Source organism: Engystomops pustulosus, chromosome 9, assembly GCF_040894005.1.
Source record: "Engystomops pustulosus chromosome 9, aEngPut4.maternal, whole genome shotgun sequence".
Taxonomy (NCBI): domain Eukaryota; kingdom Metazoa; phylum Chordata; class Amphibia; order Anura; family Leptodactylidae; genus Engystomops; species Engystomops pustulosus.
The window spans coordinates 25,090,532-25,105,851 of record NC_092419.1 but is presented as its reverse complement, the minus strand read 5'-3'; positions in this window follow the sequence as shown (position 1 = coordinate 25,105,851).

The window sequence follows — 15,320 nt, the reverse complement described above, 5'->3', positions numbered from 1 at the left end:
AGTCTGGGACTATAGTAAAGCTTCCAGAGAGCTTCACCAGAGGTCACAGTGGGCAGAGGGGTCCGTCTGTAACTATGGGTTGTCTGTAAGTCGGGTGTCCTTAAGTAGGGGACCGCCTGTAATAAGGGAATTGCTTACAGATATTTAGTAACACAATTGATGGCTACCCCCTTTTAAGAGACTCTAAAGACTTGGTTATGCCACAATAGTCACAGCAAATATAACCATTAGTCCCCCATTCTTTGCAAGAAATGTATTATTTGGGCTGTGTGCAAGCTGTCATTTCAATGACTGGCAAGTGGCTCCATATACTTCTAGAATAATAATTAATAATAATAATCCTTTATTTATATAGCGCACACAGATAACACAGCGCTGCACAGGGCTTGCCAAATTAGTCCCTGTCCCCAATGGGGCCCACAATCTAATAAACCTACCAGTATGTTTTGGAGTGGGGGTGGAAACCGGAGGACCCGGAGGAAACCCAAGCAAACACATAGAAACTCTTTGCAGATGTTGATGGCTCATAAGCTCGGCCGTGATCCTATTTTGGAGTAGATCCAACTTTTGCCCGTGTTTGAGGCCCGGAAAGTCCTTTTCTAGTTTTGAAAGGGCATGAGAATCAATCTACATGCTGTAAACAATGGACCATGGGTCCACTGCTTCTTAGGCGATATTCCACACTTTTGATGAAGGTAGCCAAAAGCAATAGTAGCAACTTGAGGGTTTTAGAAAAAAATAAACCTACTGAAGACTGTACAGAAATTAAAGGATGTTTCAGTAATGCATCCTGGGATGATGAATAAGTGGAAAGTAGTGGCCTCAAAACAAAATACAAGTAAAAATGAGGTATTTGACAAGAGTCCCCTACAAGGATATTTTTGTTAGCATTTGTGGTCTCTCACAATTTTTCATGTATGTTTTTTAATTTGAGTCTATGATGTCAACTGTATGAAGATTACATCCATTTTACTACTATGTATACTATATAATGTCCAGAACCTCACCCGGAAAAGTTTTGGAAGGTAGTGTATTATAACGTACTACAACCTCAGAGACCATCTACTAGAAAACTAGACTGTATGAGTGTGTGACATATGGCAACTGCAGGACAATAAAATGCCATAATTTACCTAATTCAACATTCTAAAGTAAAAAGTTAAACAAATCGGAAGATGAAGCACAAGGTCATGATAATCATGGCAGATTTTTCTCTGTTACATACAAGACACAACGCTTATACATGTCTCTGAGCTGAGGGACAAGATCTCTTTGGGACCAAATAAAAAATAGATTCATATCTTTATACAATGGAGGATTCAATTTCTGTTCAGTATTTTATTTTTAATTGTAAAATGTACTCGAGAGCCTCGGCACCTCTTAAGTAACATTTACTGCAATCTTAATTTCAATAACATGTTGACCTGTTAAAATAGATGAGATACTAAAAACATAGGATGTTATAGTAAGTAAAAGTAAAATAAATATAGTCATGTTGCTAAAAATAAGGATGTGGAGGTCCAAAAGTGAAGTGTCACTACATGTAATGTCCCGGATGGGCAGAAGGTCACAAAAATAACGATCAATTTCATTAGACATAAGTGAACCCAGAAATAAACACAAGAGTAGGAACTATTTCTATGAGCCCAAATCCCCAACTGACTGATGCAATCTCGTGGGATATATATACGGGTGCCAAAATTTACTTTTTTCCCTGCTGTAATCATACAACAAAATACTACTTCCCTCCTCCACATAGAAAAGAAAATAAATATAATAAAATAAATAAATAAATAAACAAAATTGGAACTAAACAACACCTTGCATCCCAAATCTATAAAAACGAAATGATTATACTCCCATAAAAAATTATTATTATTTTTTTAAATTGTTAAAAACTTTATAAAAAAAAACATGTACATTTTGTTTCCATTTTTCCAGCACATTCCATGGAAAATTACAAGGTACCAAAAGGAAGTACATTTTTCAGACAGACAAAAAGACATTTCTGTGAACTCAAACATTTTAATGTTCTGGATTTTGGATGGAGCTGAGTAGAACATGTAAATGCAAAACAGACAAAAAGGCTTTAAGAGGTTAACTCAGAGACCTTAAATGCAAGAGTTGTAGACAAGGATGGACAAAGGACTAAATTGCAGATGTTAGAGCAGCACATGTGGCACAAGGCCTATAAAATAAAAACCGCATTTTTTATCTCTGTTACAAACCTTGGTAATTCCAGGTAAAAGAACATAGTACTATACCTACTCCTCTTTTCCCTAAGGACATCAAGCTGAGCTTTTCCCAACAAGCAGAGCATGGACCTTCATTCCCAGGTGTAGCCTGTGTGTAACCAACATTCAGGCACCTCCTGGATCATTACTCCTATCTAGTGGTCCAATAATCCATTATACAGCCCTATTCAATAGTACTGGAGTTTCTACTCCAGATTGCGATTTATAGGATGGAGGTATCTCTCTACCTTCTTTACTGATTTTACCTGGATTAACTAACGTTTGTAGAAGAGAGAAAATAAAGGTTTTATGTAAAGGACATCTACCACCAGGATGAAGGATTGTACACCCAGCACACTGACATACTGGTGCACGCCCCCTCTGGCATGATCTGCTCTTATTTAAGCTTCATATGCCCTTGTTTATGCAAATGATCCTGAAGGGCTCCAGGCTTCATTAAGGCTACATTTACAGAACGTATTCAGAAACCACATCTTCATTTTGCTACATAATGGGACCGGGCATCCAGCCCTCCACCCTTAAATTACGGAATTTACTCCCAAATACATTACATACCACAAGAAAAATAAGGAGTCAAACAATTCTCCAATAAAATTACATATAGTTTTTTATTTCATTGATATATTAAAATTACAATTACAATGGATGTTAAATGGAGGATATCCAAAAATTGGTCTGGGTGTGCTGCCCACCTCACTAACAAAAGGGTATGTTCACCATAAAACTATCACAGTTGTTGCTTATTTCCCCAGTAAGAGGAGTAAAGTGCATAGGTGGCTAAACAACATCTACTTAGGTATAACATTTTCATTTTGGTGAAGCTTTTAAGTAAAAGACCAGTGTCTTACCCATAATGTAGTGTAGGTAGAGAAAGCTCCCAGACACCCCAACGCGCGTTTCGCCCACGCTTCCTCAGGGGGTACGAAACAAACGCTGGGGAGCCGGAATTTAAATGTTTGACCTGACCGGATGAAGTATATTGCGCATGCGCCTCGAACAAATCTTCGGCGTGTTAACATGCCCCACTTCCGGTGCCCGGGAGCCAGTGCGCACGCTCGGAATCCGACAGCGCTATCGGACTTCCGGTCATGCGCAGAGCGCCCTAGGCAACGGGGGATGCCAACCAGTCAGAGATGTCTACTGCGCATGCGCCATCATCCGGATCGAAATGGGTCTAGGGTAAGGATATAATGTATATGGAATAGAATGCATAGATCGTAATTAGTCAGAGTAAAAGTGACAATGTGCATAACTTGTATATCAGATTAAGGCATCTTGGAAGGTAGGAGTTATCCTATTGTGAAATTATGATTATTATGTTGATTGTGTTAAATATACATTTTGTGACTATAATTATATATCACAAAAAATAAATAATTAATAATTAATAAATAATTAAAGTGCCCACCGTCAATTAATATTAATATTATGAAAATATATATATATCTCAGTGATCTCCAAAATTGCATAAAGTGCAAAATCTATATAAAGTGCTAATTACAAAGTGTCTTGTGCAATAAATCGTACACACACATATAAAAATATACAGACAGACGATCAAACAATTTTTAGAAAAATATACTTCACCCCATATCCAAGTATTTATCCCATTTGAAAGAAAGGGATATTGACCTCCCTATCTTTTTCAAAAAAGTGCAAATAATAGTGCAACCAATTGACTATTACCTTCCATCTCTTAACCCTTTGGGGTTAAATGTTCTCTCTTTAGATAACTACTATATACAATAAAGTGCTACTTTTTTTCTATTATAGAAATTATATACAAGTATACTCTCCTCCAAACATAATTTCTTTACTAAACATACCAAACATGTTAAATATATTAAACATACAGGGCATATTGCGACTTCATTCCGACAGCTTCTTATGTTTTATTCCATTGTTTTCGTTCTACAATACGTAAATTTCTTCTATTAATTCATTATTCCTTCTCCCATCTCATTTCATCATAAAGTCCAGCTCCTCCCAGCATGTAATCCTTCTACTCAGTACAAGAAAAAATATATATAGTTAAAATCTAGAAAACGGATATAGACAATTTTCCAATTTAGTTCAGCTCACAGAAATGGGGCAAAGCTCAAGGCTTCATTAAGACCTGCTGGGGACATGGTGCCCAGTTGCACAATCCACCTACATTCCTTCTGGGCTAAAATCCTTTTCAAGTTACCCCCCCTGACTCCACAATGTACCACTTCTATACCCCTTACCTGAAATCCCTTCGGGTCACATCCATGGTGGTGGTAGAAGTGGCGCGGCACCGGTTTTAATTCTCTTATATTGGTCGCACTCTTCGCCTTCATAATATCCCTTACGTGTTCCCTCACTCTTGTACCTAGATCTCTCGAGATAAGTCCCACATAAATTTTTGGGCACTCACACACCGCGTAATATATCACCCCCGTGGTGTTACATGAGATGTACTCTCTAATTTCATATGTCCTACCTCCATCTGCCGCATCAAAAGAGTGGGCACGTTGTATGTTTTGGCACGATATACATTTACCACATGGGAAACTGCCTACCTTTTTTGTTCTCTGTCCAAAGGGATATTCCATCTTGGGGACGTAATGGCTTTGTACCAATAAATCTTTTAAATTTTTGCTTCTCCTTGCCGTAAGTAATGGTCTCTCCGTCAGCAGTGTTTTCAGTGTAACATCTGTTTTTAAAACGGACCAGTGTTTACTAAGAATACCTCTCAGATTATCCCATTGTTTGTTATAGGTTGATATAAATCGGACATTGCGATCACTTTTTATTTCCTTTTTTTTTATTTCCTGCAGCAATTCCATTCGTCCTTTCTTTTTGGCATTACGGTAGCCCATTTTGATACAGCGTCCGCTGTATCCCCTATTTTTAAATCTTTCTTCAAGGTCCTTAGCCTGATATTCGAATTTTCCATCTGTGGAACAAATGCGACGGGCTCTTAAAAATTGACCTCCAGGTATGGAACGTATAGTGGACGGGGGGTGAGCCGAGGAGGCATGCAGGAGAGCATTCACAGAGGTGGGCTTTCTGTACATGTCGGTCTGTAGAAATCCTTCAGCATCAACCTCAATCGTGATGTCCAGAAAGTCAACCCTGGTCCTGCTATATGAATATGTAAGATGAATGTTAAATCTGTTATCATTAAGCTCCCGCATGAACTCAATCAGCTCCCCCTCCGTCCCTTGCCACACAACCAGCACGTCGTCCATATATCTTAGCCAGCACTGCACATGGGGGGACCCCCTGGCACCGTCGTCGCCAAAGATGGTTCTCTCCCAGTAACCTAGGAATAAGTTGGCGTACGACGGTGCACAGGCGGCCCCCATGGCAGTGCCCTGTTTTTGCACATAAAACTGATCTTTAAAAGTAAAGAAGTTGTGGGTTAAAATAAAAGACAGAAGTTCCAATATCAATGATCGAAATTCCAGATCTAATGTGCTGTTTGAAAGGAAGAATTTTACCGCTTCCAGCCCATCACAATGTCTAATACACGTGTATAGACTTTCCACGTCAATTGCTACCAACATCATGTCCGGTTCAATACAGATCCCGTCGACCCTCAACAGTGCGTCCATGCTGTCCCTGACATATGAGGGCAAAGTTTCAACCAAAGGTTTTAAATAAAAGTCGATAAATTTGCAACTAGGGTCACAAGGGCCCCCAATGCCAGAGACTATAGGGCGCCCAGGAGGATCGACGGGATCTTTGTGTATTTTTGGAAGTAAATAAAACGTTGGAACCTTAGGTTCCTTCACTACTAGTCCATCAAATACTTTTTTTGGGATCACTCCCGATTCCACTGCTGAGTCCAGAATGGAAATAATTTGACCATTATATCCTCGTATGGGATTAAAGGGAAGCTTTTCATAGGTATCTTTTTTGCGTAATTGTCGCAGGGCCTCCTTCTCATATTTATCTTTTGGCCACACCACGACGTTCCCCCCTTTGTCTGCCGCCTTATAGACAACATCATCGAAGGACTGCAATTCCTTCAAGGCTGTCCGCTCTTGAACTGTTAAGTTATCATTTCTCCTACCTCTCAGATCGGCTAAGGCTTTCAAATCTTCAGCTACAAGTCTAGTAAAGATCTCTATTTGAGGGCATAGTGACAAAGAGGGGAACGTCCTGGATCTAGGCATAATGGCCTGAGGGAACCTACCTTGAATTTCAATTGATTGTTCCTGTTGGAGTTCTTCCAACGCTTGTAATGCCTCCCTTTCCCTTTCGTTATCAATTTCCAGTCTTGCTTCACCACCACCATGGAGTTTCCCCAGAAGTAATTTTCTTGAAAATAAGTGTAGATCCTTTAGTGCTGTAAAATAATCAAGATTGTTACTTGGGGAAAAATTCAAACCCCTACTTAGTAGGCTACATTGTGGGTCAGAGAGGGACCTTGAAGAAAGGTTAATCACCTCAAGTTGATTTTTAGATCTCTTCTCTGATTGATTATTCACTGTCCACTTCCGCTTTGCTCCGAGATTCTGTGGTTCAGTCTGAATATTGTTTTGAGAGTTCTGAGTAGCTGTATCTCCTGTCTGTTTTTTTGTGTTACTCCTAGTTTTTGGTTTCTGATGTCCCCCACCAGAACCCTGTGATGAAACCGATATGGATCGGGATCGGGATCTATATCTAGTACGCCCCCTTCCATGTGTCCATCTATAGACTCGCCCTACTTGGTAGTCCGTCATATCTCTCTGCAAACAATGGGATAATCTGAGAGGTATTCTTAGTAAACACTGGTCCGTTTTAAAAACAGATGTTACACTGAAAACACTGCTGACGGAGAGACCATTACTTACGGCAAGGAGAAGCAAAAATGTAAAAGATTTATTGGTACAAAGCCATTACGTCCCCAAGATGGAATATCCCTTTGGACAGAGAACAAAAAAGGTAGGCAGTTTCCCATGTGGTAAATGTATATCGTGCCAAAACATACAACGTGCCCACTCTTTTGATGCGGCAGATGGAGGTAGGACATATGAAATTAGAGAGTACATCTCATGTAACACCACGGGGGTGATATATTACGCGGTGTGTGAGTGCCCAAAAATTTATGTGGGACTTACCTCGAGAGATCTAGGTACAAGAGTGAGGGAACACGTAAGGGATATTATGAAGGCGAAGAGTGCGACCAATATAAGAGAATTAAAACCGGTGCCGCGCCACTTCTACCACCACCATGGATGTGACCCGAAGGGATTTCAGGTAAGGGGTATAGAAGTGGTACATTGTGGAGTCAGGGGGGGTAACTTGAAAAGGATTTTAGCCCAGAAGGAATGTAGGTGGATTGTGCAACTGGGCACCATGTCCCCAGCAGGTCTTAATGAAGCCTTGAGCTTTGCCCCATTTCTGTGAGCTGAACTAAATTGGAAAATTGTCTATATCCGTTTTCTAGATTTTAACTATATATATTTTTTCTTGTACTGAGTAGAAGGATTACATGCTGGGAGGAGCTGGACTTTATGATGAAATGAGATGGGAGAAGGAATAATGAATTAATAGAAGAAATTTACGTATTGTGGAACGAAAACAATGGAATAAAACATAAGAAGCTGTCGGAATGAAGTCGCAATATGCCCTGTATGTTTAATATATTTAACATGTTTGGTATGTTTAGTAAAGAAATTATGTTTGGAGGAGAGTATACTTGTATATAATTTCTATAATAGAAAAAAAGTAGCACTTTATTGTATATAGTAGTTATCTAAAGTGAGAACATTTAACCCCAAAGGGTTAAGAGATGGAAGGTAATAGTCAATTGGTTGCACTATTTGCACTTTTTTGAAAAAGATAGGGAGGTCAATATCCCTTTCTTTCAAATGGGATAAATACTTGGATATGGGGTGAAGTATATTTTTCTAAAAATTGTTTGATCGTCTGTCTGTATATTTTTATATGTGTGTGTACGATTTATTGCACAAGACACTTTGTAATTAGCACTTTATATAGATTTTGCACTTTATGCAATTTTGGAGATCACTGAGATATATATATATTTTCATAATATTAATATTAATTGACGGTGGGCACTTTAATTATTTATTAATTATTAATTATTTATTTTTTGTGATATATAATTATAGTCACAAAATGTATATTTAACACAATCAACATAATAATCATAATTTCACAATAGGATAACTCCTACCTTCCAAGATGCCTTAATCTGATATACAAGTTATGCACATTGTCACTTTTACTCTGACTAATTACGATCTATGCATTCTATTCCATATACATTATATCCTTACCCTAGACCCATTTCGATCCGGATGATGGCGCATGCGCAGTAGACATCTCTGACTGGTTGGCATCCCCCGTTGCCTAGGGCGCTCTGCGCATGACCGGAAGTCCGATAGCGCTGTCGGATTCCGAGCGTGCGCACTGGCTCCCGGGCACCGGAAGTGGGGCATGTTAACACGCCGGAGATTTGTTCAAGGCGCATGCGCAATATACTTCATCCGGTCAGGTCAAACATTTAAATTCCGGCTCCCCAGCGTTTGTTTCGTACCCCCTGAGGAAGCGTGGGCGAAACGCGCGTTGGGGTGTCTGGGAGCTTTCTCTACCTACACTACATTATGGGTAAGACACTGGTCTTTTACTTAAAAGCTTCACCAAAATGAAAATGTTATACCTAAGTAGATGTTGTTTAGGCACCTATGCACTTTACTCCTCTTACTGGGGAAATAAGCAACAACTGTGATAGTTTTATGGTGAACATACCCTTTTGTTAGTGAGGTGGGCAGCACACCCAGACCAATTTTTGGATATCCTCCATTTAACATCCATTGTAATTGTAATTTTAATATATCAATGAAATAAAAAACTATATGTAATTTTATTGGAGAATTGTTTGACTCCTTATTTTTCTTGTGGTATGTAATGTATTTGGGAGTAAATTCCGTAATTTAAGGGTGGAGGGCTGGATGCCCGGTCCCATTATGTAGCAAAATGAAGATGTGGTTTCTGATTACGATTTCTGTGTTTTTCAAAGCAACTTCTTCAACGCTAAACATGGATTTTAGAGTCCGTGACCAATCCTGGTTGGAACAATTGGATGTAATGTTTAAAGAAGATTCCAATATTGATTTTAATGTGAATGGTATAGACATGAGAGACTCTGTAGCAAAGCTGAAGGGACTCCTAGAAAAAAGAACTAGAATATGGTGGAATAGGGCATTCTTAGAAAAATACTTAAAGAAAAAACTGATACCTAGGGGACTTAGGATACAGGTATTCCCCTCATTTGAAGTAGAGGATGAAATGATGAGAAAAAAATGGGAAGACTTATCCTCAAAATGCTCTTTTGGGTACATTGAACTATTAATTGAAATGAACAACTTACAATTGATAGAAATGGAGACCGAAATAGATATTGTTCAGGAACAAATCAAACAGACACTATCAAAAGAAGCCCTAGAGAAACTGAACCAAGAACTAGACAGCGATTTTGGGAAATGGGAAAAAGGGGTCTGCCACACGAAATCCGAAAAATTGCAGAGAGATATGACGGACTACCAAGTAGGGCGAGTCTATAGATGGACACATGGAAGGGGGCGTACTAGATATAGATCCCGATCCCGATCCATATCGGTTTCATCACAGGGTTCTGGTGGGGGACATCAGAAACCAAAAACTAGGAGTAACACAAAAAAACAGACAGGAGATACAGCTACTCAGAACTCTCAAAACAATATTCAGACTGAACCACAGAATCTCGGAGCAAAGCGGAAGTGGACAGTGAATAATCAATCAGAGAAGAGATCTAAAAATCAACTTGAGGTGATTAACCTTTCTTCAAGGTCCCTCTCTGACCCACAATGTAGCCTACTAAGTAGGGGTTTGAATTTTTCCCCAAGTAACAATCTTGATTATTTTACAGCACTAAAGGATCTACACTTATTTTCAAGAAAATTACTTCTGGGGAAACTCCATGGTGGTGGTGAAGCAAGACTGGAAATTGATAACGAAAGGGAAAGGGAGGCATTACAAGCGTTGGAAGAACTCCAACAGGAACAATCAATTGAAATTCAAGGTAGGTTCCCTCAGGCCATTATGCCTAGATCCAGGACGTTCCCCTCTTTGTCACTATGCCCTCAAATAGAGATCTTTACTAGACTTGTAGCTGAAGATTTGAAAGCCTTAGCCGATCTGAGAGGTAGGAGAAATGATAACTTAACAGTTCAAGAGCGGACAGCCTTGAAGGAATTGCAGTCCTTCGATGATGTTGTCTATAAGGCGGCAGACAAAGGGGGGAACGTCGTGGTGTGGCCAAAAGATAAATATGAGAAGGAGGCCCTGCGACAATTACGCAAAAAAGATACCTATGAAAAGCTTCCCTTTAATCCCATACGAGGATATAATGGTCAAATTATTTCCATTCTGGACTCAGCAGTGGAATCGGGAGTGATCCCAAAAAAAGTATTTGATGGACTAGTAGTGAAGGAACCTAAGGTTCCAACGTTTTATTTACTTCCAAAAATACACAAAGATCCCGTCGATCCTCCTGGGCGCCCTATAGTCTCTGGCATTGGGGGCCCTTGTGACCCTAGTTGCAAATTTATCGACTTTTATTTAAAACCTTTGGTTGAAACTTTGCCCTCATATGTCAGGGACAGCATGGACGCACTGTTGAGGGTCGACGGGATCTGTATTGAACCGGACATGATGTTGGTAGCAATTGACGTGGAAAGTCTATACACGTGTATTAGACATTGTGATGGGCTGGAAGCGGTAAAATTCTTCCTTTCAAACAGCACATTAGATCTGGAATATCGATCATTGATATTGGAACTTCTGTCTTTTATTTTAACCCACAACTTCTTTACTTTTAAAGATCAGTTTTATGTGCAAAAACAGGGCACTGCCATGGGGGCCGCCTGTGCACCGTCGTACGCCAACTTATTCCTAGGTTACTGGGAGAGAACCATCTTTGGCGACGACGGTGCCAGGGGGTCCCCCCATGTGCAGTGCTGGCTAAGATATATGGACGACGTGCTGGTTGTGTGGCAAGGGACGGAGGGGGAGCTGATTGAGTTCATGCGGGAGCTTAATGATAACAGATTTAACATTCATCTTACATATTCATATAGCAGGACCAGGGTTGACTTTCTGGACATCACGATTGAGGTTGATGCTGAAGGATTTCTACAGACCGACATGTACAGAAAGCCCACCTCTGTGAATGCTCTCCTGCATGCCTCCTCGGCTCACCCCCCGTCCACTATACGTTCCATACCTGGAGGTCAATTTTTAAGAGCCCGTCGCATTTGTTCCACAGATGGAAAATTCGAATATCAGGCTAAGGACCTTGAAGAAAGATTTAAAAATAGGGGATACAGCGGACGCTGTATCAAAATGGGCTACCGTAATGCCAAAAAGAAAGGACGAATGGAATTGCTGCAGGAAATAAAAAAAAAGGAAATAAAAAGTGATCGCAATGTCCGATTTATATCAACCTATAACAAACAATGGGATAATCTGAGAGGTATTCTTAGTAAACACTGGTCCGTTTTAAAAACAGATGTTACACTGAAAACACTGCTGACGGAGAGACCATTACTTACGGCAAGGAGAAGCAAAAATTTAAAAGATTTATTGGTACAAAGCCATTACGTCCCCAAGATGGAATATCCCTTTGGACAGAGAACAAAAAAGGTAGGCAGTTTCCCATGTGGTAAATGTATATCGTGCCAAAACATACAACGTGCCCACTCTTTTGATGCGGCAGATGGAGGTAGGACATATGAAATTAGAGAGTACATCTCATGTAACACCACGGGGGTGATATATTACGCGGTGTGTGAGTGCCCAAAAATTTATGTGGGACTTACCTCGAGAGATCTAGGTACAAGAGTGAGGGAACACGTAAGGGATATTATGAAGGCGAAGAGTGCGACCAATATAAGAGAATTAAAACCGGTGCCGCGCCACTTCTACCACCACCATGGATGTGACCCGAAGGGATTTCAGGTAAGGGGTATAGAAGTGGTACATTGTGGAGTCAGGGGGGGTAACTTGAAAAGGATTTTAGCCCAGAAGGAATGTAGGTGGATTGTGCAACTGGGCACCATGTCCCCAGCAGGTCTTAATGAAGCCTTGAGCTTTGCCCCATTTCTGTGAGCTGAACTAAATTGGAAAATTGTCTATATCCGTTTTCTAGATTTTAACTATATATATTTTTTCTTGTACTGAGTAGAAGGATTACATGCTGGGAGGAGCTGGACTTTATGATGAAATGAGATGGGAGAAGGAATAATGAATTAATAGAAGAAATTTACGTATTGTAGAACGAAAACAATGGAATAAAACATAAGAAGCTGTCGGAATGAAGTCGCAATATGCCCTGTATGTTTAATATATTTAACATGTTTGGTATGTTTAGTAAAGAAATTATGTTTGGAGGAGAGTATACTTGTATATAATTTCTATAATAGAAAAAAAGTAGCACTTTATTGTATATAGTAGTTATCTAAAGAGAGAACATTTAACCCCAAAGGGTTAAGAGATGGAAGGTAATAGTCAATTGGTTGCACTATTATTTGCACTTTTTTGAAAAAGATAGGGAGGTCAATATCCCTTTCTTTCAAATGGGATAAATACTTGGATATGGGGTGAAGTATATTTTTCTAAAAATTGTTTGATCGTCTGTCTGTATATTTTTATATGTGTGTGTACGATTTATTGCACAAGACACTTTGTAATTAGCACTTTATATAGATTTTGCACTTTATGCAATTTTGGAGATCACTGAGATATATATATATTTTCATAATATTAATATTAATTGACGGTGGGCACTTTAATTATTTATTAATTATTAATTATTTATTTTTTGTGATATATAATTATAGTCACAAAATGTATATTTAACACAATCAACATAATAATCATAATTTCACAATAGGATAACTCCTACCTTCCAAGATGCCTTAATCTGATATACAAGTTATGCACATTGTCACTTTTACTCTGACTAATTACGATCTATGCATTCTATTCCATATACATTATATCCTTACCCTAGACCCATTTCGATCCGGATGATGGCGCATGCGCAGTAGACATCTCTGACTGGTTGGCATCCCCCGTTGCCTAGGGCGCTCTGCGCATGACCGGAAGTCCGATAGCGCTGTCGGATTCCGAGCGTGCGCACTGGCTCCCGGGCACCGGAAGTGGGGCATGTTAACACGCCGGAGATTTGTTCAAGGCGCATGCGCAATATACTTCATCCGGTCAGGTCAAACATTTAAATTCCGGCTCCCCAGCGTTTGTTTCGTACCCCCTGAGGAAGCGTGGGCGAAACGCGCGTTGGGGTGTCTGGGAGCTTTCTCTACCTACACTACATTATGGGTAAGACACTGGTCTTTTACTTAAAAGCTTCACCAAAATGAAAATGTTATACCTAAGTAGATGTTGTTTAGGCACCTATGCACTTTACTCCTCTTACTGGGGAAATAAGCAACAACTGTGATAGTTTTATGGTGAACATACCCTTTTGTTAGTGAGGTGGGCAGCACACCCAGACCAATTTTTGGATATCCTCCATTTAACATCCATTGTAATTGTAATTTTAATATATCAATGAAATAAAAAACTATATGTAATTTTATTGGAGAATTGTTTGACTCCTTATTTTTCTTGTGGTATGTAATTTACAGAACGTATGTCTGCTGGGCCGTAGCCGGGCAGACATATGTCCGGCGCTATGGAGAGGAGGTTGACTCCTCCCCTCTCCATAGAGATACACGGTGCACAGCGCCGTAACACAAGGAAGGATAGGACATGTAGTAAGACTGGAATTAAGCATCGAGTAAAGGATAATCGCTTGCCAGAGACTTTCAGGTCTTTCATTTTGTAATATGTTTTATAGCCTGCTGGAGGCAGACTGTAATAGATAAGCAGTACATTTACAATCCATTGTGATGGCAGTTTATTGTGTATAAGAGAATGGGCCCCTGATAGAGCCTGAAAAAACACTGAAAAAAAAGCAAACATAAAAATTCAAATCATCTCCCTACATATGTTTACACATATAAAAAATAAAATCATAAACATATAATGTATTCCCACGTTCCAAATTGCCCAATATATTAAAACAAAAAAAAGATTATACCATACACTGAATAACATAACAAAAAAGAATGTTGAAATCATTGCCAAATCATTATTTGCCGCCCATAAGAATTTTATTAAAAACTGATCAAAGGTTGTACAATCCAAGAATTAAGTATAGTCTCAAGGCAATTCTCAACTGATCCCACAAAAAAATTACACATGCAACAGTATGAAAAAGTTGTAAATGACAGAAAACTACAATAAAGATACATGTTTACATTCAAAATTACACAACTATATAAATTTTGTATCACTGTGATCTTACCAACCTAAGGAATAAAGAAAGGTGTCAATTTGACCGTACAGTGAAGGCCGTAAAAATAAAGCACAAATGAATTTTTTGTCAATTTAACCCAGTTTGGAAAATGTTTCCAGTATTTTCCCACAATTTGGTTAATTTCACACATGTAAGGATTAACATTCATTAACATTAATTATGGGCTGTTTCAGAGATTCAGGGGACTTAAAATTTTCCTTTAAGCCCCCACGGTTGCTGAGTTATGAGCCCCTTTATCTGGCCGATTTAATCCTCCTTACTGTCAGAGAGGAGTGGTTGAAGTGGAGGAGGAGGCATGTGTTGTGATATCTTTCTTATTGTCTCAGTGAGAAGATAATCACAACACACGCCTCCTCCTCTACTTCAACCACTCCTCTCTGACAGTAAAGAGGATTACAATGGCCAGGTAAAAGGACTGATATCTAAGCAACCGTGGGGGCTAGAAAAAAAATTCTAAGTGCCTCTGAATATGTGTAGCAACCTAGAAGAGGAAATGGAAGAAAACTATGCCAAGATTTTCATCTTATCTTTGCAATAATATTAAAATTTTTCTACACCAAAGTTGAAAAATGTAAAAAAAAATTTTAATTGCTCACAATTTAAATTGTCGTAGTAGAGCAGATTTTACATCTTTATTTTTTAGGCTGTAGATCAGTGGGTTCAGC